The sequence below is a fragment of the Hipposideros armiger genome, unplaced genomic scaffold (genome assembly GCF_001890085.2).
Source record: "Hipposideros armiger isolate ML-2016 unplaced genomic scaffold, ASM189008v1 scaffold_246, whole genome shotgun sequence".
NCBI classification, from domain to species: Eukaryota; Metazoa; Chordata; class Mammalia; order Chiroptera; family Hipposideridae; genus Hipposideros; species Hipposideros armiger.
The window spans coordinates 401,264-424,391 of NW_017731596.1; the positions used below are offsets into that span (position 1 = coordinate 401,264).

Here is a 23,128-nt window from a genome sequence, read left to right on the forward strand (position 1 = left end):
GGGAAAAGCAAAGGGAAGGAAATGTGTGAAAGAAAAGTGAAGAAGCCAGTCTGGAAGAAAACATACTCCCACAAGTGGGTGAGAAGCTTTCACCTCGGTCCTGGTGACACTCCGTGAGCACAAGACAAATACCCTTGGATGGCTGATTCTCCCTCCCTGGTACCATCCTGAGGTGGGACGTTTTTTTAGCCTTGAGGTTGATTTGCATGTATCATTACAAACTGGAATGATTCCTACTTCTAAACAATGATTACAAAAGCTGTCTGTGTATTACCATGTGCTTTAAGCTTTAAAAATGTTGACCATGGTCTGAGTAAGCTACCAAAAAACACCACTGTTACAATAAATGATTTGCTGCTACAAAACATTAAGAACATAAAATCAGTGAAATAAGAGGACAAGGCGAAAGAATGAGATTAAAAAGGGAACCGCAGCGGTCAGGACACACACTCATAGCCAAACCACATCCACAAAACGATAAACAAAGTAGAAATAGCAGAAACAGAAGAGAGAGAGAGCTGTAAACTTAACACCCAGACATGGTTTCAGATAATTATAGAGAGTCAGAGGTTAAATAAAAGGGGGAGGGGCCAAAATTTAAACAACAAATTAAACACCGTGCCGGACATGAGTCATTTTATTCCAGCAACTCTGCTGTTGCTCAGAATAGTTTTGGCACATTTATACCCCCAATTACTTCTAAAACCAGGAATATTTTTAATTCAATAAAAGAAAAGTAGGTTTGGTTTTTTTTGTTTTTTGTTTTTTTATTTTCATGCCTCATTCTTGATCCAAAACAATCTTATTCAGCATGGTAAGGTGCTTGGCACATAATAGACAAATACTAATAACAGCTATAACTTATGTAGCACTGAGGACATACTGGCCCTGTTCTAAAGCTCTATATACTCATAGAACCATTTAATCCTCACACCACCCCTATGAAATAAGTACTACCATTTTCTCTAATTTCAACTGAGGCATAGAGAAGTTAAGTAACTTGCCCAAGGTCACACAGCAAGTACCTGGAATAGCTGGGATGTGAACCCAAGCACAAACTCTGTTATCTCTACATGAATATTTATTGAATGAGTGAACAGGCGATCAGCTACTTTGTTTACCCAACTTGGTCCCAACCGACTTCCTGGTTTCTGTTCTTCTATTGAGGATATGGGGAAATGTTCAAAGTGAGATGGAAATTTTCTGGTACCTTAGTTTTTCAAATGAGTCTCATTACACGATACTCAAATCGCCTAATTCTGGCTTTCCACTGAAGGCCATCTTAGTTGTCAAAATCTCTGTAAGTCATCTTAGCCACCCCTCCACCTTGCCCTCTTCAGACACGGGCTCAGGTAACTCTCACTCCCTTCGCAGGCAAAGAAAAGTCTTGTCAGAACATGGCAACACTAGTTATAATAGCCAAGACATGGAAGCAACCTAAATGTCCTTCGACGGACGAATGGAGAAGAAAGACGTTGTACGTATATTCAATGGACTATTACTTGGCCATTAAAAAAAAAAAGATAAAACATTGCCGTTTGTGACAACATGGATGGGCCTTGAGGGTATTATGCTAAGTGAAGTAAGTCAGATGGAGCACAAAAATCATACGATTTCACTCATGTGGACTGTGGGAAGAAAAATTAACAAATGAACTAACAAAACAAAAATAAACTCAGAGATAGGCAACAGACTTGTGGTTACCAGAGGGGAATAGGGGTTCAGGGAAGGACGAATCGGGTTAAAGGAGTCAAATATATGGTAACGGATGGAAACGAGACTTTTAGTGGTAAGGATGCAATTGACTATGTAGGTATTGAATTATAATGTACACCTGAAAATTTATATAATATTACTAACCAATGTTACCTCAATAATTTTTTTTTTTTAATCTGCAGGAGGTTAGTCACAAAGCTTGAAGAAACCCTGTCCTCAGGCCAAGGGCAAAGAAGAGTCTGGAATGTGGAGAGTAGAAGCAGCCCTCACCCATTCAAGGGGCTTTGATGGGGGCAGGGAGGGGCAGCAGAGGCAGGTCATGGGGAGCAGGAGGAATGCCAGCAGAACACCACAGGGGGTTACGAACCTGGGGTCATGGGGGAGGGGGGCACCAATGGAGGCGGCAGGGGTAGCATGAGGCTGTGCGCTCCTGACTGTTGACAGTTACATTCAAGGGGACAGGGATGTGGTAGTTCAAGGTCTGTCAGGTTCATCTAGTCAGCATCCCAGGCAGCTGGGTAGAGAGGCTGACAAGGGCCAAGCAGGGTCTCATAGCCACTGGAACCAGAGTGCAGGGCCAGGATCTAGTCCTGGAGGAAAGCCAAGTAGAAATGTGATCAAAAGGCCCGGTCAAGTGGGCAAGCATGCCAGCGAGGCGAAGGCTTCCCCTGGGACACCGGTGCCTGGCTCAGCGCCCAAGGCCAACTCCATGTCCAGGCAGGGGACATGGCGCCCCTGACTCTCTTCCAAGATTGGTCTGAACTGGCCTGAGTCTGCAGCAGGTGGAGCAGGACTAAGGAAGGAGGGCTGTGCCACTGTCCCCTGATAAAAGGATGAAGTTGTCACCCATGCAAGGAAGCCTGACCATGTATGTAGGGTCTCATAAAATCAGACACTAATGGTGGTCGTTTATTAAAGTGCCTACTCAGAAACCCTACACAAGAAAGGGTGCCGTGTCTGGAAAAATCTTTGCAAAGATAACATTGTCCTTCAGTTTTTTTGAGGTGACAGCTTAGTGAAATGCGTTTATACTCTGAGTTGCATTTCCAGGAGCAAAATGTCAATGGACCTCACATTGAGATCCTCTCTGCACATGTCAGAGTTTAATTATTTTTTTTAATTTACCTAACAAAGAAACTATATAAGATGAACTGACTTGAAAAGAAAAGGAAAAAATGAGATAGAAAATAGGTCTTAATAGATATGCAGCCATTCCTTAAAAAGAAAGATGAGACAAAGATAGAGATAACAGAGCTAGAGATACAGATACAGATACAGATATTTTTTGCCATTCTGTACATTACATCCCCAGGACTTACTCCTCTTATAAGTGGAAGTTTGTACCTTTTGACCACCTTCGCCCATTTTGTCAACCCTCCCACCCCCCACCTCTGGCAATCACCAATCTGTTCCCTGTATCTATGAATTGTTTTGTTTTGTTAGATTCCACACACAAGTGAGATCATACAGTATTTGTCTTTCTCTGACTTATTTCACTAAAAGGAAGACACCAAGTGCTCTCTCTTTGAAACAATTGACGTATTACACGTAACTGTTTAAGAAGAAACACCATAAAAGATGGGCATACCCAAGGCTATATAACGGAGTTGAAATATTTTATTACTTATAAGAATGGGCAGAATCAACATGCATTTACCCACCAATGTGACTCCAGGAATCTCCTACCTATAAGACACTCCACAAAGCAACCATTCCCCACCCCCAGCACTCAATGGACTATGACACTTCCCCAGGTCTCTATCGCCACTAAATTCTACTCCATCTCATGAAGCAAGGGCAGAAATAGTCAGTGAGGACGCTGCACAGATGGGACGTAATGTTAGTATTTACAAAAGGTGATTTTTTTTTTAAAGTTTGTCATGTTAATATAAAGGAAAAGAGTGAAAAATAACTTCACAACATGTCATTACTGCACTTTTGGAAAGAGTTTTCTATTACTGGGAGCTGTATTTATCCCCCACAAGTCAGAAACCTCAACAAACAAACAAAAAAGTGAAACAGACACAGTATTAAAAAAAAAAGTGAGATGCCATATTTATCGGGCATATCTACTAAGCATATTTCACACATATACACACACAATTGATACAGATATCGTCCAAAATGTTGATTATAAAATCTTAAGGCATCTCACTGCACTTAGAAATGACTGACAGAGCCTTTCTTCTCATCCTCGCCACCACGTCAAGACTCTACTGACAGTCCTTCATGAAAAGATATCATTTCACCATATTGCCTATCAGCCCCTTCACCACCCCCACGCTCTTCAGGGAACTGTCTGTGCCCAGAAGTCGTTTTGTTTTTTTTCAGGTTGGGTTATTCATTTTAACTGTGAGATAAATATTAAGTCCCTAATAGCATGTTTGCACTGTGCCCACAGAGCTACACAGCTTCTTCCGTGCATGGTATGCATAGGGATAACACTTCATAAATGAATACACTGTTATCAAATAGCAAAAAAAAAAATACATAAGTAATCCAATTTAAAATGGGGAGGACTTGAACGGGCATTTTTCCAGAGAGCACAGGCAAATGGCCAACAGGTAAATGAAAAGAGGCTCAATATCACTAATCACCAGGGAAATGCAAATCAAAAACACAACAGGATATCACTTCACATCTGTTAGGGTGTCTATTATTAAAAAGACAAGGGTCGGCCCAGTGGCTTAGTTGGTTAAGAGCTCCCTCAAGAGTACTGAGCTCTGAGCCACGGCGGTTAGATTTCCAACCTGAGCTGAGCTGCCACTGAGCTGCCAACAGGTGGCAGGATGGCTCAGCTAAAAAAAAAAAAAAAAAAGAAACAAGAGGTTAACAAACGCTGCCAAGCATATGGAGAAAAGGGAACCCTCAGACACTGCTGGTGGAAATGTAAATTGGTGCAGCCACTATGGAAAACAATATGGAGGTTCCTCAAGACATTAAAAGTATTAATAGAACTACCTTATTCCCCAGCAATCCCACTTCTGGGTATATAATTCAAAGGAAATGAAAACATTATCTCAAAGAGATTTCTGTACCCCCGTGTTCCTTGCAGCACTATCGATAACAGCCAAGGTATAGAAACAACCTAAGTGTCTGGATGGATAAGTAGATCAAGGAAATGCGATGTATGCACATAGTGGATTATGCAGCCTTAAAAAAGAAAGGAAGCTTGCAGATGACTGACAACCTGGATGAAGCCAGAGGGCACCCCGCTAAGGGAAATGAGCCATACCTGCAAAGATAAACACTCCACGGTATCGCTTACCGGTATATGTGGAATCAAAAGAAAAAAAAAGTCAAACTCATAGAAACAGTAGAAAAGCGGTTGCCAGGCGTTGGGACTGAGAACACGGGGGGAGGTTCCGAGGATCTAAGGTATAACGTGACTACAGTTGATTACACTGTGTTGTATAACTGAAATTTGCTGAGAGTAGAACTGGAATTTTCTCACCAAAAAATAAAAAAATAAATTAAAATAAATAAATAAATATTTTTAAAAATTTTTTTTAAATGAATACACTGTTAGACCAAATTTCATCAAATTTGGCCTGTAACCATTTCCTTTTCCTTAATATAAAAAAGAAAAAAAGAAGAAGAAAAAGAGGACAAGTCTGCAGTATGCGGTCTTGGGACGTGCTCAGCGGCCAAAAGCGCACCCGGCTGCCCGGGTCCCAGCGCCCGCACCTTCCTCGGCCCCGCGCTCCCCGCGCCACTGCTGCCCCAAGCTCTCCGGCCCCCCGATCCCTGCGTCCCCGCGCCCCGCCACCCCCGGCCCCCGCGCGCCTGCTCCCGGGTCCCTCGCGCCCCGCTGGAACCCCCGCTCCCCGGCGTCCCCAGCACCCGCGCCACCCCTGGGTCCCGCGCCCCCCGCGCCCGCGCCTCCTGGCCCTCACCATGCGCCGGGCACTCCCTCGCTCCGCGGCCCGGCTGGGCTGCAGCCGCGGCGAGCTCAGAGCCACAGCGGGGCCGGCACAGCCCGGCCGGCGGCCGGTCCTCGGAGGAGCTGGTCCAGGCCGAGCGCTGCCTTCCCCTCCGCGCAGCCCTTCGGAGGTGGGCGGAGCGGGGTGGCGACGCGCACGGGAAAGCTGATAGGTGAGGAGGCTGGCGGCGGGGCGGGACACGCGGGGCGCGGCGGCTGGGGGTCGCCCCGAACCCCAGCCCTCGCCGGGCGAGCAGCTCCGGGAACGGGCAGAAGCCCCGCGCTGAGCGCAGGGGGAGCTGGCAGGCGCTGTGCAGCGTGCACCTCCGCGGCCCAGAGGGAACAGCGTCTTCCCTGAGCACCAGACGCTCGCGGCTGTGGAATTTGCTCACATCCCTTTAGGTGGATTCTTTGAGTTCACCTCCTGCCCTCCCAGGGGATGGTCCCAGAGTTAACTTTGAAAACACTCTCCGTCCAGGGAAGGCAGCGCGGTCCTGTGCTCCCCCAAACCCCACATGCCTCCAGAAAGAACACCCTCCCCCCTTCCAGAAAAGAGATGCTTTTTCATAGCAAACGGTTTGGTAATGAGCCATGAGTCAAGGTCAGGTGAGGGAATGGGAAGTTATGGGGCTGTTTAATCCTTAGGACAACTGAGTGAAGTGGGTGCTATTCCAATTCCCATTTCAGGGATGAGGAAACTGAGGCACAGAGAAATTAATTAAAGGGGATGATTAGTGAGATAGATGAGATGTTGCCTGTGGAACCCCAGCTTTCTCTGGTGGGAAAAATATACAAATTGTGTGCGTGCGTGCGTGCGTGCGTGTGTGTGGTGTGTGTGTATGTGCGTGTGTGTGTGCGTGCGTGTGTGCGCGCGCGCGTGTGTGTGTGTGTGTGTGTGTGTGTGTGTGTGTGTGTAGAGAGAGAGAGAGAGATCGAGTTGGTAACATATCATTGTTCGCCTGATTCAGTAGTTGTCAGCCCTGGCTGCACAGTAAAATCGCCTGGAAATTTTTGATAATCCCTAGTGCTCAGGCTCCGCCACAAGCCAAACGAATCGGACGTCTTTCCCTTGATCGCGCATCTTCAGTAGCGTCAGAACAATGCCAGGCCTTATTTCCCGGTGGTTAGCATGTGATCCTTCCTGGACAAAGATGAAGTGAGCTAACGTGGGGGAGGGGTGAAGAAGACCCCTCCCCCTTCCGCAAATATTTAGTGAGATGGACTGCCAAGTCTTAAAAGATGCAGAATCGGTTGAGGGTTTCAGAGAAAGAAAGAAGCCTCCAGAAGGAGAAGCTGTGGGTTGGAGGGAGGGGCTGAGGAGCAAGGACCCAGTAGCAGGGGGGGGGGCACTCGCTCAGCAGCCTGGATGGTTCCACTCCCCAGAGCTTCTGCAAGCATCCAGGCTTTTATGCATCAGACTCCTGGGGTGACCAAATGGGCCTGGCACCACCAACTGAGCGCTGTTAGCCAGCACAGCCAAGCAGGATGCAGCCTCACAGCCATTTGATGGGGCTGGCACCAGCCCAGAGGGCTAATGAGGTAAAATCCGCTCTCCCTCCACACCTCTGCCCTCTCCCTCCCTGCCTATGCCCCCTTTGCCTCCATGTGTCACACCTCTGTCAGCCACAGACACCTTACCTCAGTTGGCTCACCTGACTAGCTTTGGGCATCCCAAGGGACTGTGACACAGGGCAGGTGTTTTTAATTGAGATGAAGAGAGCAAGGAAAGTGCGGGCCCCCAGAAATGGTACCCCAGGAGAACAGAGCTGAGAGGTGGAGAGCTAGTGTCCCAGCAGGGCCTCTGCAGGAGAAGATGTTCCAGCTGAGACTGGAATGATGACAAGGCCACAGGAAAGTGAGGAGAGAGGCTTCCGGGCAGAGGGGAGGCCCTGAGCCAGGAATCTGCCTGCCCACGGCTCAGTATTACCATGTGGAAAATGGGCTAACGGAGCCAGCCAGGCCGCTAGGTCAGTGTGCACAAATCACATAGCCGTGGACACACCTGTCATGTAAGTGAAAGCTCAGTTCCTGGACCGGAGCTCCATCTGCAGCCCTGAGGCTGGCCTTTGTGACGCTGCCTGCGAAAGGAGCCCTCCAGTGGCCTGCTCTGTCCCCTCCCCTGTGGCTAGGCCATGCAAACTGTTCCCCTTGAGAGGCAGCTGCACTCCTACCCATATGTCCCCAGCCCTCATCCCACACCACTTCCAGAGCATGGACCGTGACTGCCAGTCAAACATCCAGACTCCCCAGGCTGCTGAGACTCTAACCTCAGCAGCTCCCAACGTCAGCACAACTGATATTTTGGTTCTTTGTTGGGGGGACTGTCCTGTGTGTTGAAGGATGCTTAGCAGGACCCATGGCCCCTATCTGCTAGATGCCAGGAGCACACCACACTGCACACACTGCACACACCACACCGCACACACACCACACACACACACACCACACACACACACACACACCACACACACACACACACCACACACACACACACACCACACACACACACACAACCACACACACCACACACACCACACACACACACGTATGTGTGCGTGCGTGCACAGTTGTCTCCAGACGTTGACACGTGTCCTGAGGGCAGGAAATGACCCCGTAGAGAGTCTCGCTCTCATAGGAAGGCATGGGACCCAGCACCCCACAAATAGCAGCAGAGCACATTTTATCCGTGATGGCCCCATGGAAGAGGGCAATTTCTCAGACTGGAAGGTTATATCTACTACATAATGGGGCCCCTGGCCAAACAACAGCCTTCTTGTGCTTCTTAAACTGGCCAGGATTATTCCCATCTGAGGATCTGTGCTCCCCCTCTTCCCTCTTATGGAATGTTCCTCTCCCAGATATTCAGAGGACTCTCCCTGGCTTCACCCAAATCTTGCTCAGAGACCACCCGGCAGGCGGTCCTTCCCCGAACACTGTCTAATGCACACAGCCCCTCACCCCACACCCCACACCCCTGCCCTTGGTCCTGCTTTGCTGCCTGACATCTCCGCCTACCGAGTCCATCTACTCCTCTGGTGCTCTGCGGGCCCCTTCCAGTACAGGACTTCAGGGCGCACCACCGTGTCCCCAGCAGAAGGTTCGGCCTGGCACAGACTATTGTTCAACAATATTTATTGAATAAATAAGTGAAGGCATGAACAAACAAAGGGCAGGGATGTGAGCGGTGGCCAGAGGGAACTGAGAAAGCGGGGAGCTCTTTTATGCCATTGAGTAGGGTCTCAGGAAGTCGCTGGGGGCACGGGAAGGTCCTCCCCAATTTATCCATGCTGCTGATGGGGGCGGGGTGCATACTTCTCCCTCATCTCACAGAGGTCAGAGGCTGGCCAGCAGGAAATCCTGTACTTCTGATGGAAGGACCTGGGTAGACCCAGCCTCTGTGGCTGAGACAGTGCCAGTGACTCTCGTGCAAATTTAGAGAACTGATCAGAGGTTCTTTGAGGCCTGGAAAATCGTGTTCTCTAGGGAACACCACTACCCTAATTAGAATAAGTGTGCCAGAAAGGATTTTCAGGCCCACAGCAGTTTTCTGAAACGTTAAACAAAGCTGTCGTGGGGCAAGGTGAGGGCTGTGGGAGCTGATATTCTGCACTCCGAGGAAAGGGCTGTTTCGTAGCATCTGGTGTACGTGCCCGGGGTGTGGCTAACAGTCCTGGGGCCCCAGTGGGGCACACTGCTGCCCCATCAGGGGGACATCCTGCTCGCAAGGCCCACAAAAACCTGGCCCACCTGGGCTGACCCCATCCCCCACAAAGAGGCTGGCTATTCCCCACCTGGGTGGGGGCTGCAGCGTCATTGTAATCCCCACCCCTCCAGGGGGGGGGGCCGAGGAACCATGGCTGGAGCAGGATGGCCCCTGTGGTTATGACACGACAAGACTATGGCCAGTCACCCCCTAGGTCAGGGAGACTGTGGCCCCTCATCCTCTAAGTAGATGGGACCACACCTTCCCAGACAGTGATGGGACTCACACTGTGAGTGGGACCACAGAGGGCAGTCGACACTGGTTTCAGAACAGATTAGGGGAGGACGGCTGCGTTCACATGACTCCCGTCACCTCTGAAAAAATAGAGCCCTCCAGCCCTCAGGCCACACACAGCCCAAGTCCAGTTAGCAGTATATAAACTTGCATCATTAAGTTTTGTATTTCGTACTTTCGTGGAAGTATTTTCTTTTATTATTCCAGAATAATGCAAGTTTCTGGCACATGAAAAACCCAAGTTTTTCTTAGAAAATGACCACGGATTCTCAGCTGTTGGGGTGGCTGTTTGTACTAAATTCTCATCATCATGTTCCATCATTCACCCAGGGGTATGCTCCCCTCGAATCTCCACTGAGGACCTGAGGATCTGAATGAAGCTCACCAGACCCTAAAATAGATGTTCATCTTGAACCTGAGGCTAGAAGCTCCACGCTGGATGGGTGATGGGGAGGGAAGGGCGCAAAGGGCCTGCGCAGCTGGCTCCTGCAGCCTCTGGCTCTGCTGTGACGGGGCTGCCCTGTCAGCTCCCAGGCCACACAGTGAGTGTGGTGACAGAGTCGTCCTGGGCATTTCAGATAGCGCCACCAGCGCAACCAAAGGCCGGGGACACTCCTGGGGCACCCTGTGCTTTCAGTGTGATAATACTTAACAATTCTAAGTCATCTTTTGTTGTAATTCCATGTTTCATTGTCATATTAGGAAGCCACACCCCTACCTCAACAATGTCTTTGGTGGCAATCTCAAGAAACCTGTTCTTAGAGGGCCATCTCATTCTTGTCTGAGAAGCTTTCTTCCTGGTGCTAAATGATTTCTTTGAGGTGTTGAAAATCAACTTCACACTCAGATTTTTCTACGATTGAGGAGACTTTTACATGCCCTGAGCTCTGCAAGCAGCTCCTAGAGAAGCACATTGAAGAGAAGGTCCACTCCCAGGACCATTTGCAAGACAGGACATTCGTTTCAAGTGCATAAATCCTGGAGCATTGGCTTAATACATTCATCATCCTTTGCGGAGGGCACATAAAAAAGATGAAAGTCATTCTCTTTCTCCTTCGGGGACACCCAGTGGCAGAGAGAGACCAACTGGTCAATAACAGACCATGTTAGGAGTTGGACCTGGACGTGAATGTGAACAGATTAACAACGTGTGATGCGCATACAGAGGAAGAGAGCCGGTGGTTCTCACTGGGGGCTGGACTTCATTTTTTGTTTTCCAAATATTTTTTGAGCATCAGAAACTCTTTTGTCAAGTAGAATGTGTGTGTGCCTCCAATATTCTGAAATGATTTAGGTCAGAGCTGTTCTGTTGAGGTGGGGGGTGGAGAGCCTCCAGCCCACACAACACCCTTCTTTCTTCCATTGGCCCAGAGACACCTTCATCTTACACCCCTAGGATTATGCCTCCTGCTGCTTTAACTTCTCCAGACCGAGGATGGGACAGTTAGAACTAGAAGGAAACAAAATATTAATCAACGGTGTGCTTACTTTAGCTCCTCTCTAGGAAGTGAAGTCACAGTCAAACCACAAGCTGCAGGGAGGTTTGAAGGACCTCTTCTGCCACGGAACACTGCCGCTTTCAAAGCACTTTTTATGTAAGCAGTCTCACTCAGCTTCTGAGAGCCCCGCCGGACAGAGTGCACCGGAGGAGTTCTTATTTTTCAAATGAAACTGACACCCAGTGGTGAATGACAGCATGGGCTCCAAAGCCATTTAGCAGTGCCGTGGCCTCTTGTCAACTCAGGGTCCTGCATCCACAACGGAGATGGCAGGAAAGGTGCTTTGAACTGTGGCGAGCACGTAGTGAGCCCTCAGTGCATGCCAGCTCTGATGGTTCAGGAAATTACATCTCTAGGAAGTGAGGGTGAGGGAGGGGGTGGGGGGAGGGGGGCGAGGACCAGGACCCAGGCTGATTCCCCCCTCGGAAACTTCCAAACTCCTGCTGTTCCAGGGTCCTTTGTCTGGCTGTTCAAGTGCCCACAGAAGGGCTTTTGAGCTCCAAAATAAATTAAAAAGTGCTAGCAATGCTTGGTGAATAAATGAATAATGCTGTGATGTGAAGGCTCTATTTTCCAGACATTTTCATTACTGGTTTTACTGAATAAAGCGTGGGAGAAAGAACTGATCATACTCAGTTTAGGAAAACTCACTTCAGTATCATTTTTAGAAGTAAAATTATTATTGTTATTAAGACTCTTACCGGTCATTATTCTATATGATTTGACAAGCATTAACTCATTTATTTCTCACTACAGTTATGTGAGGTAGGTGCTATTTTGTCCCCATTTAACAGGCGAGAACCCTGAGGCACAAAAAGATCACATAATTGGCCCACGTAAAGCAACTTCCTGCCAACCAGAAACAACCAAACGTTATAATATGTGTTATGTTACTTTGTTAGCCCACCTAATTCCTCCCACAGATTTTTATCATAAATATTACGAATCTAAAATCTACAGTGGGGGGAAGGAATTAAGGATACAGTGCTCCTCGCTTTAGCCTTAAGCGAGTGGGGAGCTGGCAGAAGTTAGCAAAGGAAGAAACCCATAAAGTCGTAATTAGCCCCTGGGCTGGAAGCTGGATGAGATACCTTTAAAAAAGAGATAGAGAACCAACTACCCTACTTTTGTCTGAGGCAAAACGTCCAGGAATAGGGTGGAGAGCAATAAGAAAAATTAATTAGAGACCAGGTAAAAGGGGGAAAATAAAGATGAATGCAAAAAGAGAAAGACGCTTTCTAGAGGTCAGGGAACAGCCCTGCAGTCCATTACCTGGGGTTTTTCAACTTGCCTTTTGATTTTATGGACTCAAGAACGTGACTTTTAAAGGTTCTCGTGATTTGTGTGTGCTAGGGCAGTTTCTTCAAAAGTCTGTCCCCTGGATGCTAAAAATGTATTCAAGAAACAAAAGACAGAGTCCAGGGTCTCATGTACTCACAATTTTGGGAGACCCTCTCTGTACAATTTTTTTCAATTTTACTGAGCTATAATTTTCCTATAATACTGTATAAGTTTAAGGTGTACAACTTAGTGATTAGATATACATGTGTGTTGGGAAGTGATCACCACAATAAGTTTAGTTAATATCCATCACCTTACATAGTTGCAATTTTTTCAATGTCATGAGAACTTTCAAGATCTATTCTCTTAGCAACTTGCAAATATATAGAACAGTATGGTTAACTATAGTCATCATGTTGTACATTACTATAAGTTTTGGGGGTTTTTTAGTGCAGGACTTCTCAGAGCCTTTATTGTGAATGTTCAAGAGCGGCATAAGGAACGCAGCCTTTTCTAAACTTATCTAATGATGCAATCCATTTTCAAAGAGCATTAATGTTCGAAGAGACTGGCTTTGGATAATGGTGTTCTGAAGCAAAATAAATCAGGAAATACATAATGATGTGACAGATCCGTTATTTCTGCTATTATCTGACAGTCATTTGGTAACATGCCATTTAAGTTCATGAACACAGCCAAGAGGGAGCTCGCTGAGGCACTTTGAGAAGTGAACTTTAGTTTCTGATATTTGTGGAGCCAGACTACACTCTCTCCAAAGTCAACAGGGCACAAAATAACTGCTGTGTTTGGAATCAAATTTGAATGTTTTAAGAAAAGCCAAGTGTTTATGGAATGCTTTTCAAGTAGGCTCCATCTCTCTCCAGAGCCCGGAAAACATGCCTTTCTCAGCACTTTCTGCCTTGCCGAGCACCGCCCCCCTCCACCCTCACCACCCTCCCTGCCTCCCCCTCCCCCATGCAGCTGAGGAAGGACAGAGTTCTCAGATGCATTGTCCAAGAAAATGCAAGCGGGAAAGCACGTCTACTCATTTGGTTGAGAACCAGGCCCTAGTCACTTGGCTGGCTCCCCGTTTACAGAAGGTTCAGGCATGAGCACACCTACACCAGCCAAAACCCCTGCCTCCCACAGAAATGTGTGCACGGGCCTTCCCAGGGCCGCGGCGCCCCTGCTCCAGCCGCATCTCCTTGAGCCTGGACATAGTGAGGACAGCCGGGGCCGTGGCTCTGCCTCTCTGTCAAGTGCCACTGCCTGTCTGTTTTCCAACGATGGCCACCGCTCACAAGACTGTGAGGTAGGTGGGCAGGGGTGAGACGCTGAGCGGGCAGACAGATCCTTCCCGTCTGAGAAGGGAGGACCGAGCGGAGCAGTCGTCGTTACAGGCTTCCCCACCAGCCGGCGCGACCGCCTCCCATCGTCTTTCGGGATCTGCCATGTCACGGTCCAGCCTGGCATCCGGGACAGGGGCCTCAGGTCCCTCTTCTCTGTCCCTCGCTGAATCCGACCAGTTTTCCCTTCTCCCGCCTGCTAAGTCCAGCTTCTCCCTCCACCCCAGTCCAGGCCTCTCAGCACCCCGGGATCCGCCTCCTCCTGAGCGCCACTGCGGGGAGAATCCGACTTAATTAAATCGGGCCCTTGCTTGAAAACTGATCACTCCTAGCCAGGTGCATGCAGACACTGAAAAGCCATTCATAATTTGACCTCCACTGCTCACCTGGCCTCAATACCGGGCAGGTGCTGCACAGCCCCTCACACCAACCATGCTGTCACTCTCCCACTTGTGACACACAGTCTACTGTTATTTATTCCTCTCCTTCCTACGCTTCCCTTCCCCAGGTCCCTAGAAAACTCTTACTCATCCATCAAAATCTACACCAAATGCCACCTTTCTCTCCCCTGTTCAGAGTTGGTGACGCCATCCCCCTGCCATGTTTGTCCCTGCCCTTGCAGTAGCCCTCACCACATGGTACCACTGGCGCTGCTGTTTGTCGGCTCCTGTGTCTGTCATTTCAGTTGGAGTCATTTGTTTCTATGCCCCGAAGCTCACATAGTGTTACCATGTAAGTGGTAAGTAGTGCATGAGTGGACACTGACAAAACCACTGCCTGCCTTGCTGTGACCCCTTAGAAGGACACCCCCTGTAGCCTGCAGCTCGAAAGGGAAGGAGGAAGAGAGGTCAGCTCTTTTTGTTCTTGGTTTCTCACCCCCATCGCTGGGTACAGTCACTTGTCAGGCATTTCAGGCTAAAATGTGGAAGAGCTAAGCTGAAAACTAGAATGTTATTTGCAGAAGGGATCGCACACGCGGCTATGTGCTGGAACACGAGACAGGTGCATTTCAGTGGGAGGCAGTGGCCCAAGTCATGCCTGCCACGACCAAGGACAGCAGCCTCTGCCACAGGAAAGGAAGAGGGTGCCAGTGGCAGGGGCCTGGGAGGGACAATGAAATTTGTATCTTGCTTCATCTGTTTGATTCCAGGCATGGAATGGTATTTGGGGAATGGTGTGTTGGTTCATTCTGCGGCTTACATCAAGCCCTGGTCACCATGAAAGGACTTTTGGAAATTACTTGAGCCTATGAATGTTTACCGAGTTCTTATCTGCTGAAGAGCACTAGCATCATACAATTAATATTCCAACAATGCATCCTATTGGGAGCTACCTACAAATAAATCAGGATCCTTTTTGTTAGCCAAGTTCCACCCATAGTACCATAAACAGGACATTGTCATGTATTCCTGTGGACAGAATTACTGTCAACCATAGAGGAACTCCCTCATGTAAGAAACTGCAGTAAAATTCTGCATTAGTGAGTAAAATTCTGGAATGAATTGAGCCACTGGAGTTAAATTAATAAATTTAGAAAACCAAGCAAACTGAATAGTTTTATTTATTTAAGTAAAGGGAAGGTAGAACTTTGCAGTGGATACTGGCTTCTGTCTGGGGCAGAGAGTTTAAAGTAATTCACCCGGGTCTCACAATAGAGACAGTAACAGGTATTGTCCTCATCAATGGCTTTAATCTTAGAAAGGAGATCATAAAAAAGATATGTCACTAATATTATTTTACAGCATTAAAAAAAATGGTTTGTGTTTAATGTCTAGGTTTTCCAGTCTCTAAATGGAGCCCTGTAAATTTCACTACATTTATATTTTTAGTGATAATAATAGATGTCCTGAAGTTGGGAGACGTTCCCCATTGGTAAAAGAAGTTGCCATTCAATAATTTATAAGGCCAGTTCTTCCTGGTAGGGTTCTGTGGAACAAGCAAAGACAAGGCCTTCTTTGGCATAGCCTTTACACTCAGCCTGCTTCAAGAGCTCTCGAAACACTCATTTTTAATTTATTGGGTGTCCTCTGCAATCACCCTTGGCTCCCACCTCAGGTTGCCTGCCTTTGTTGAATCCAAATTGAGTGTTAAAATCCCAACTACAAATTCCTCCTGGCTTTGCCATCTCGGCCAGTCATTCCTCCAAACTGATTGTGCATTATGAATACAAATCCTAAAACTTAGGATTTTCAGTCAAGATAGTGGATAGGTAAATGCTGTTTGCCTCCTTTCAGGAACACATCAATTACAACTAAACTATGGAAGAGCCATCATTGAGAATCACCTGAAGACTAGCTGAACGGAAGTCCTATAACTAAGGACATGCAGAAGCCACCTCAAGACCGGGGGTGGAGGGTAGAGATACAGAACAGGCTAGTCCCATACCCATGTGTGACCATTAAAAATCAGGAGGAATACCTTGGCTGCAGAGGTCCCTCCTGAGAAGCGAGGGTCCCAGTCCCACAACAGGCTCCCCAGCCCTGGGTTCCAGTGCTGGACAGAGAAGTCCCCACAGCAGGGGGGAAACCAACAGAGGTTGTGGCTGAGTGAGAGACAAAGTACAGCTGGGGTCTCAGGTGCTCCTCCTAAAGGGCCCGCCCATGGTCTTACTCGCTGATGGACTCACTCGCTCCGAGCTCCAGTGCTGCGGCAGCAGTTCAAAAGGCATCAGGGACATATGGGAAGGCTCTGAATTCTCTGGCGCACAACATTCACAAGGGACACACCTGAAACACCCAACTCAGGTGACCAGGGAGACTGTGCCATCGGGCCCCACAGGACACCTACTACATAAGGCCACTCTACTAAGACCAGGAGGCATAGCAGCCTTGCCTAATATACAGAAACAAACAGAGAGGCAGCAAAATGAGGAAACAAAGAAACATGTCCCAAATGGAAAAAAAAGAACAAAGCGCCAGAAAAAGATTTAAACAAAATAGAGACAAGCAATCTACCAGATGCAGAGTTCAAAACACTGGTTATAAGGATGCTCAGTGATCTCAGGGAGAACTTCAACAAAGAGATAGAAATCATAAAAATGGACATAGAAAACGTAAAAAAGAATTAGTCAAAAATGAAGAATACAATAACTGAAATAAAGAATACATTACAGGGAATCAACAATAGATTAGACAAAGCAGAAAATTAAATCAACGAGTTGGAAGATACGGTAGCAAAAAACACACAATCAGAACAGCAAAGAGAAAAAAAGAATATTAAAAAAATGAGGATAGTTTAAGGGGCCTCTGGGACAACCTCAAGTGTACCAACATTCACATCATAGGGGTACCAGAAGAAGAGAGAGAAAGCAAGAAACTGAAAACCCATTTGAAGATATAATGACAGAAAACTTCCCTAACCTGGCAAAGGAAATAGACATACAAGTCCAGGAAGTGCAGAGAGTCCCAAACAAGATGAACCCAAACAGGCCCACACCAAGACACATCATAATTAAAATGCCAAAGGTTAAAGACAAAAAAAGAATCTTAAAAGCAGCAAGAGAAAAGCAGTTAGTTACCCACAAGGGAGCTCTCATAAGACTGTCAGATGATTTCTCAACAGAAACTTTGCAGGCCAGAAGGGATTGGCAGGAAATATTTAAAGTGATGAAAAGCAAGGGCTGACAACCAAGATTACTCTACTCAGCAAAGCTATCATTTAGAATCAAAGGATGGATAAAGAGCTTCCCAGACAAGAAAAAGTGAAAAGAGTTCATCACCATCAAACCAGTATTACAAGGAATGTTAGAGGGACTTAAGAAGAAAAAAACAAAAATGATCAAAAAATAAGAATAATAAAATGGTAATAACTACATATCTATCAATTACTTTCAATTTAAGTGGATTAAATGCTCCAATAAAAAAATAGGGTGGCTGAATGGATAAGAAAACAAGATCCTTACTTATGCTGCCTGTAAGAGACCCACTTCAGATCAAAAGACACATACAGACTGAGAGTAAAGGGATAGGAATAGCTAGTTCATGAAAATGGAAACAAACAAACAAGCGGAGTAGCAATACTTATGCCACACAAAATAGACTCTAAAACAAAGGCTATAACAAGAGACAAAGAAGGACCCAGTAATCCCATCTCTGGGTATTTATCCGAAGAAACAGAAAAAAAAAACACGCTACTTTGATGGGACATGTGCATCCATATGTTCATTGCAGCATTGTTTACAATGGCCAAGATGTGGAGTCAGACTGGGTGTCCATCAATGGATGAACGGATAAAGAGGAGGTGGTACATATATACAAAGGGATATTGTTCAGCCATAAAAAAGAATGAAATCTTGCCATCTGCAACAACATGGGTGGACCTAGGGGGTATTGTGCTGAGTGGAGTAAGTCAGACAGAGAAAGACCAATGTCATATGATTTCACTTATAAGTGGAATCTAAAGAACAAAATAAAGAAACAAAAAAACAGAAACAAACTCATAGACACAGAGAGCATTTTGATGGTTGCCAGATGGGAGGGGGGTTAGGGGGAGAGTGTAAAAGGGGAAGGAATTAAGAAGTACAAATTCACAGTTACAAAGTAGTCATGGGAATGTAGGGTATAGCACAGGGAATATAGTCAATAATATTGGGATAACTATGTATGGTGTCAGATGGATACTAGATCTATCGGGTTGATAGATGGGAAGGGGGTGGGGGCAGAATGGAAAAGGTGAGGGAATTAAGAAACACAATTGGTAGTTACAAAATAGTCATAGGGATATAAAGTATAGGGAAATAACCAATAATATTGTAATAACTGTATGGTGTCAGGTGGGTACTAGGTTTATATGGGTGATCACTTTGAAAGTTATATAAATGTCTAATCACTATGTTGTACATCTGAAACTAATATAATATTGTATGTCAACTGTAATTGAAAAATAAAACAATTATTTTTTTTTAAATCGTTACAACTGAAAGTGGTGGCTGCAAACTGTTTTTTCTGGTTCCCTTGTTCAACACCAGGAGTGTTGTCACTGGGTACCGGGCACAGTGCTAGACACAAGAAAAATTGGACTTTCACATTTTTGCTGCCCACACTCAACCACATAATCCTACAACTAGGACAAGCCACAGGTCAAAGACGAAAGATAAAAAGATGAAAGAAAAAAAAACAGAAAACTCACCCCAGATAGGTCACTGCTCTACACTCTGACCCCTCTCTGAATCTGCCTGCTTATTTTGCTTCTCAGGGGCATCAGGTACTTGCTGTTTGTGCTTTCCCCGGAATCAATAGTTGTAATCTGTGGAGGAGAAAAGCGACTCCAGATTGGCCAGCTCTGGAAATGGGCATCTTAGGTCATTTTAGATGAAGCAACATAGCATCTTCCTCAATAAGGATTAATATTCCTAATTGTTGTGATGTTAGCTTCCATCATGTTAATTTTAAATGCTATGTTTTCACTCTAATTAATGAGGATGCCAAGATAACAACTATTTCATGCTTGGTCACCAATCTTTCCTGAGAAGTCATTTTAATACTGTTTTCCTAAATTCAGACCCCAAATTTAGAAACATGAAGCTGTTAAGGTGTTTTTGACACCTAAAATATCTTTCGGGTTTCCTGGAGAGCCATTAGGTAAATACGAACACTGGCTCTTTCACTTTCTGAAAGGAGATATAACAAAAATAATTGAGCGTATTTGGCATGCTCCACATTTTAATTAAGTCAAATCTATCACGAGAGCTCGTTTGTTTATCAAACCCAGAATATAAGAAAAATCTAACAAATTAAAAGAGAAACTTAGTCTTCCTAGATTAATTTTTTGGAAGTAATTTGTTGTTACTAATATGATGAGCTATGTCTTAGCGATTACATACTTTTCAGGTTGAGAAGAAGGATACTCATGTTCATATACAAAAACATATATATGCTGTCTACCAATGGACTTGTTTTAAGAAAGATTTTGTTTCTACATTTAAGTACCCCTCTCAATTGAGGATAATCATAATACATTTTATATTTTAAGATAAAGCACTGGAGATCTATCTATAATATGTTCCTACTTTACTGATGATATCCTTGTAAATTTATATATTTATATATACATTTATATATATATATATAAATATATATAAATTGAGTGTGTATATTATCAGTGATAACACAGCTTACATGGTGGAAAGTTCACAAACTTAATTGTCCGACCTCGTGTGTATGTGTGTGTGTATGTGTGTGTGTGTGTGTGTGTGTGTTTGCGCGCGTGCGCACAAGTGTGTATCATCTTAAAGAAGAATGTTTTCTTTCATGCTGATATTAATTTTATAAAAAATATAAGTAAGCATGATTTACCTTTAATTTGTTCACCATTGTTCAGTCATGAAACTTCAATATCTAACCTTTCTGACCATCCTAATTCTGTGACAGATGATAATCAAATGGCAGCATAAACCTGAAAGTGTGATAATTTGCCTTTTCTTTCTGTGGTCATTCCATCTTCCCAGGAAGTAGGAGGACCAAGAGGAGGGATTGTAAAGGCTTTATCTCCACTCACAGCATCGCTTGTCTAGGAATTATCACAACCGACAGCTGTTTCCTAACCAGTGAATGGACAGACAGACAGGTCTCCTTTTGACCAACTGGGTACCCACTTAAGGCTCATCCTACCCTCCCCTGAGGGCAGCTTGCAATACTTAATTATCACAACCACATAAACTTCTCCTTTCTAGCAATTAAAAAACCCTGACTTTTCCACCTGCACATAATGGACTCTAGCGCACAAGTGCTCAGTCAGGCAGGACATTGAGACAACAGGCATAAGCTAGGACTGAGCTGGCCAAACGAGGACATCCCAAGCCCATTTCCACCCAGATCTCATCCCCCTGGACAGCCTTCGGTTCTGAAGGCTAAAGGCTCTGTCTATTCTGATGCAAGTCCGTTCAACCAACCTGAGTCCCTCAGACATCGGCCTTTGGACTGCCCAGCCGCTGAAACTGCTTATCCCTCCAGTGCTGGCAGGATCCTCCGCCCTGCCCACGAAGACAGCCTCACCGCGGTGGCCCTGCCAGGGTCAGAAGCCAGCCTGACCCCTCCCCCACCCGCACTGTCAGACAACCCCATCTGCCTGGTCCTCCCAGGACTGACATAATCCACCAGAAACAGAGCAGGACAGGTTGCCTCCAGGCAAAAGGAATTACACAAAGGCAAATTATACCCCTCTTTTGTTAAGATATAGGAAGTATTGAACAGGCATTAATTTAGATAAAGACTTATCAAATAGAGAAAGGAAATTAAATAGAAAAACTCATTAACAACATGGGAGAGCCATATAAAATCCATCTAAAGGCACTCCCCTCAGTAGATAAGCTTAGAACCTTGGACAAGCGGATTTTAACGTTCTCAGACCTCAGCGAGAATGCACCTGGCACACGGTGCCCTCGGCAAGTGTTAGATGAGTGAGTGAGTGAGTGAAGAATGGGCTGAGATCCAGAACAGAAGGTGTTAAAACATAGATAGGTACAGATGTATTCAAATCCTTTATTGCTAACTGAAATTATTAAGCTTAGCCATGGCATATGGAGTTCAAGCCAAAAGGGGCAGAGTATGTATGTGGTTTTCTTTAGGAAAGGCGGAATAAGTCTCCACTCTCCTGAGCGCAGGGCCTACGCAGGTGTGCAAGGCTGGGGTCCTTGAGGGTCTTGGATGAAAAGCCAAGTTCAGGGATTCCCACATATTTAGTAAGAGGACTGATTGCTTTTTTTTCTTTATATAAAAAAGATGTCCTGGATTCCCCGACATGGTGACATCTGTTGCCTGAGAAGATAAACATTGATTTAAAAAAAAAAAGAAGAGCCTCATAAATTTTAAATAATTTGGTTTCATAACAGTTCTCCACATTTGAACAACAAAGGACACAAGGGATCAAGTCTCTTTATCTGGGATATGCACACTGCTGGGGACACACACAGGTTTGGCAGTCCCTGACAAAGCTCTCTGCTTCTCGGGAGTTTGGAAAACCACTGAAGTGGAAATATCCTGACCTCCAAGTCCATGTCATGCTTGCAGTTATATGCTACCTCATAAAAGCTGTATGCTAGTGAGCAATTTACATAAACTCTCTGAGCTTTGGCTTCTTGGGGACATTACTCATGCCCGATAGGTGGACAGTGAAGAACAACGCTGACAACGTAAGCAAAGCACCCGGCACTCAGTGAGGTTAGGGCCCTTCCTTCCAACACGAGAGTCTCATTCAAATTCATATCCGATAATGAAAACCCAAGACAAGAGGATCAATATGACATTGAATATTCTATATCAAAATAATTATCAGACAAATCGAGTTTTCTCTATTTCCTTCTTTCTCTATACAGTTGACCCTTGAATTACACTGGTTTAAACTGCATGGGTCCACTTGTACATTTTTTTTTCAATATATACAGAAAATGTATTTTTTCTTCCTTGTGGTTTTCTTACTAATATTTTCTTTTCTCTAGCTTACTTTATTATAAGAATGCAGTATATAATACATATAACATACAAAATATGTTAATTGAGCGTGTATATTATCAGTGAGGCTTCCAGTCAACAGTAGGTAGGCTATTAGTAGTTAAGTTTGGGGGAGGTCAAAAGTTCAACATGAATTTTTGACAAAGTGGGAGGAAGCACCCCTAACCCCTAGTACAAGGGTCAACTATAGTTTGGAAAGTATGCTTTCTTTTTCTAGTCTTTGGGTGGTTATTCTTAAAATTAGGCTAGGTATAAATGACATAAGACCAAAGTTAATCAGCCCTCTCTTGTCCTAGGATGCAATACAGACTTCACAATGTAGAGTCCAGGCCCCCAACTCCCATGCCTTACAACAGTGTCATCCTGCATCTCACCATGCCTTTATTTAGAGCTCAAAACTAGTCACCATTATTTTTATTTTATATACTTCATACTTTTTTGTTTTTTAGTAGTCCTTTTCAATGAAGGTCTACTTCTTTCCATTTTGTTTGTCTGAAAAAGTCTTTATTTTGTACTCACTCTTCAATGATTCCTAGCTGGGTATAGAATTCTAGGTTGAAGTTATTTTCTCTCAACTATTTGAGAATGTTCCTGTGTGGTGTGAGAGTTATAAGAACAGACTCTGTGTTCAGAAACCCTGAAATCCAGCCCTGGCTTTGCCAATCACTAGCTGTAAGACCTTGGCACAAGGACTCAAAGACTCTGGGCTCAACTCCCTCATGGTTGACACGGGGATAAAACTAGTCCCACTTTACAGGGTCATTATAAAGACTGAATGAGATAGTTAATGTAAAGTGCTTTAAAAAAAACAATGCCACCTTAAAAAATAATAACAATAATGCCAACTAAGGTTACCTATTATTTTTATTATTACTGTATTGTGTTCTGACTTTTATTGCAACTGTTGGAAGTCTGATGAC

At 45.3% G+C, this 23,128-nt stretch overlaps 1 protein-coding gene across 1 annotated transcript in view; it reads right to left on the reverse strand.

Annotated features, from left to right (window-relative positions):
• B3GALT5 (beta-1,3-galactosyltransferase 5) overlaps nt 1-5,942 on the reverse strand; it is a 43,362-nt gene extending 37,420 nt beyond the window's left edge. The window contains exon 1 of the mRNA XM_019655766.1: nt 5,613-5,942. The gene's annotated coding sequence lies outside the window, so the exon portion shown is untranslated. The remainder of the gene's footprint in view (nt 1-5,612) is intronic.
• Nucleotides 5,943-23,128: the final 17,186 nt, after the last annotated feature.